Source organism: Onychomys torridus, chromosome 7 (genome assembly GCF_903995425.1).
Source record: "Onychomys torridus chromosome 7, mOncTor1.1, whole genome shotgun sequence".
Classification (NCBI taxonomy): domain Eukaryota; kingdom Metazoa; phylum Chordata; class Mammalia; order Rodentia; family Cricetidae; genus Onychomys; species Onychomys torridus.
In genome coordinates this window covers 38,489,202-38,493,327 of record NC_050449.1, presented here as the reverse complement: position 1 = coordinate 38,493,327, position 4,126 = coordinate 38,489,202, and positions in this window count along the sequence as shown.

The window sequence follows — 4,126 nt, the reverse complement described above, 5'->3', positions numbered from 1 at the left end:
CAGAAGGCAGCCTGTGACTTTAAAGACGTCAGGCTCTGAGTTTTTGCCTTTATAGGAACAGTAAACTATCAATCAAAATGAGCTAGAAGCTTTGACTACTTCTGTAACTATGTAGACAATAATTACACTATTCCAGCTATATCAGGAATCGAACAGAAAATACAGATCTACTCTATGCCCACCACCTCCCCAAACACATACATAGTTGGTGGCCATAACAGGCTTCTCTTATAGCACGACTTGTCTTTAGCTCATCACATTCAGACATCCAAGATCCCAGTCACCTTCTCGGGGAGCTACTAAGTTCGTTCCTCTGCTCAGCAAACAGTTCTCAGCTCTCACAGGATTCCCCCAAAAGAGCAGCAGTCAGAGGGGTAATGGCTAATTTGCATGTCTGTCACCAATGCCTACTGAAGTCTGTACAGTCTCAAGGACAAGACCATGCATGCCTTGCTTGTATCTGTGCTCCACCACTGTTCTGCAGGATCTATAGCTTGCTGGGAGCATGCCAGATAAATGCTTGTCACCAACAATGGGGCCATTACCTTAAAATCAGCTTCAAGGCATCCTGCAACCCCTTGACACTATTCTAGGAGGAAACCAGCAACTTGAAAAGGACTGACTTACTTACAGAGCCACACCCAGCCTCCTTCAAACCAATTCTAGGAAATGTATACGGTGATGAATTAAAAAAATACCCATATTCAGTCTTAAATACTCAAATACACTGATGGAGTTCTGTGTGAACAATACTGTGTGAATAAAACAATACTTTTAGCAAAAAGAGCATTGAATTTGAATTTTTTTAAGTTATTTTCCAGGCTCAACCTCTGGAACTCAACTTTAACATTATAGGCTCAGACTTTTTTTTTCTTTTTTCTAGTTGATAGGCAACTACACTAAAAATGAAGAATTGATATGCAATAAACAGAGAAAGCCAGGGATTGTCTGAGTCATCTACATACTAATTAACTCAATCTTCACCACAACCATGAGACTTTTTGCAGATGGGGAAACTGAGGTACAGGCCAGTGGTATGTTTTGCCTAAGAACACATAGCAGATTGGCACAGTCTGACTTCAACCCCAGGCATTCCAGATCTTTCGGCCCCAGCCTGGATCATCATGTTGTGGTATTTCTCCACATCTGTCAAAGTAGCTGATGTTCTAGTGTGTTTACTCCCTGGGTTTTATTTGGAGAAACAAGATTCACTCCCTTACACACACACACACACACACACACACACACACACACACACACACACACACACAGAGGATGTTATTCCAAACTTCATTGCACATACTTTTGCATACATTGCACATGCCCTTCACTCCTGTTGATCCATTTTTCAGATGTCAAGTTAAATGTCATTTCCTCAGGGAAACCTCTCCTCGGCCACCCAGCTGCCCCTTCCTGGCACTCTTTATCTATCAGGGCATTTGTCACAGGTGGTGTCATCTATTTGTTACAGTGCTCATCTGATCAAATCCTGGTTCCTGGTCCAAATCCCCAAGACTCTCAGCTCCAAGAGGCTGAGAGGGTGCCTAGGAATCTCTCTACAGCTCCAGCACCGGCATGGTGCAGGGGGCAGGAAATCCTCAGTCTACAGCGTCTCAAACAAGCTCATGACACCTTGGGAACTTACCAAAAATCCTCTAGTTAAGTTTCAATTTCCTGAGTAGGTGACAAATATTCAGAAATTCTTCATCATCATCATCATCATCATCATCAACACACATCACTTAGTGAGGGGGAATTATCATCAGGAAATTCCATTGTGTGAGTATCCCAGAGTGCACTTACACAAACTAAGATGGCTATAATGCCTCTAGGCTGCATGATCTTACAGGACCACTGTCTATGCATTGTCAACTAAGATGTTATTTAGTACATGTCGCATACTTACCTATACATACACATACATTTTGAAACATATACGATAACCCCGATTCTGAATTCTAAACACATAAATCTTGATTTTTAAAATCGCAGCCAGCTGGCACATTCAGAAGCACCTTGCCAATAGGTCTTGTTTAAACTCTCATCTCTACCCTGTTCCCTTCCAGACGCTGACATAGCTCAGCAGCAGGTTTCAGGTTAATACCACACAGCCAGTTATTTCATGTGCTGGCCAAGCATTCTGACCCAAGCTCATGGCTTCCTCACAATAACTCCTGGCAAATATCTCCTATCAGTCTTAGGGTGTGTATAAGCACTAGGGTTACGATATTTATTCACATATTATTACAATATTGCAAGGCAGTGGAAGAACAGGGTACTATCTCCTAGCCAATTTGCCCCTGGTAATAACAAAGACCGCAGAAACACAGACAGCTGTGCAGGCTTCTCATTCCTGCCTCACTCCACTGTGACACTGTTTCTTCAACTCCCCAATCTGCTCCTGTGCACCTTTGGACTCTCAGAAATGTGTACATATCCAAGTCCTCATGACCACTCTGTAATACAAACCTCTTAAAATATGCCCTTGATTTCCCGAGACCATGGAATACAGATTGGGGGGGGGGGCAGTTGTGGCTTTTGAAGACAACTTAGATTACACGCTACTCAGATGGGACCTTGGGAACCATCTCCTGCTCCCTCCAGACTAGCATGTAGCTAGTCCTAATTCAGCTTACATCTGCCTTTCTGGAGGTCTGGGCTAAGCCAGGGTAGTCCAGCTCTCTTGGGAGACTTGAACTGTTACCTCGGTGACATGTTGATTTATCCAGAACAGGGAGAAGACAAACAGGGAGGGAGGAGGGCTTCCAAGAGCTCCAGGACAGCCAGTCGCAACTCTGCTTTAAGCCATAGGCAGCAGGAAAGCTGAAGCCCAATGGATAACCTCGTTCACACTTATTACAGCAAAGCTTACTTCTCTTTTCTCTGAGGACCTTGACATAAAGCACACTTCTAAAACTAAAGTTGCACCTACTTGTCTACCTCATGGCAGCCCCCGCTGTAGAGAACTGGAGCTCTATGCATGGCCTCCTCATCCTACAGCAGTTGAACCAGCTTTCCTTTGAATGAAAACTAGCCACCTTCTCAGAACAGTTCAATGGCTCACAGCACACCAAGTCACTGCTTACCCAAGATACCAGCGCCCAGGAAAAAGCAATGCTGCACGATCTCCCACCACAGCATCCCCCACACCAACTGAGAGACATCTGCCCGCCACTGAGGAAGGCAGGCTCAAAGCAATCAGATGTCTGCGTGCCTTCTGAGGTGGTTACAGAAACACAAACAGGAACCTTCAGATCAAGCTTCTCCTTTCAGTCACTGCTCTCAGTACCCAATCTGCATTTACATTTTCATTATTTTTTAATCAATTTTGGTCAATTTCACAAATGTTAGCCAATGTGTTGTGATGGCCCTATTCACCCCATTATCTTCTCTTATTCCCCATCTCATCCCTGCTGACCCCCCTTCTCTTCCCAACTAGTCCTATTCTTGCTTGTGTGTGTGTGTGTGTGTGTGTGTGTGTGTGTGTACATGTAAGTGTCTACATGTACATGTGAGTGTGTGTGTATGTGTGTGTGTGTGTGCATACACGCAGGTCTTATGCAGGTAGCTACAGCTTTCGTGTGTACATGATTACATTGGCCATGTCATATCCAGAAGCATAGTACTCCATTATCTTCTGGCTTTTACATCTTTTTCTGCCTCCTCTTCTGTGATGTTCCCTGAGCCTTAGAGGAGGTGGCGTAGATGTCCCATTCGGGACATTTATATTTTTATTCTAAAATGAAGGACTGTATACAACTTACTAAGGTGAGCCTCATATCCTGGGTCCCTGCAGGTTTTACTTCCTCTTCTGGATTACAAACTCTGCAAGCAAGATCCCAAATGGGCCAGGTGTAGTGGTGTATGCCTGAAATCTCAGCACCCAGAAGGCTGAGGCAGGAGAGGACAGCCTGGGATAGACAGTGAGCCCCTGTCAAAATGAAATAAAACAACAACAAAAATCTTGAAAAGCATGAGGCATTTGCTGAGTAATCAGCTTTATGTAAACAAAGCACACTTAATTTAAGATGAGTAAAAAAACATTTGGCTGTGTTTCAGATACAGCGACCTCACTTTTCTTCTTCTTCTTCTTCTTCTTCTTCTTCTTCTTCTTCTTCTTCTTCTT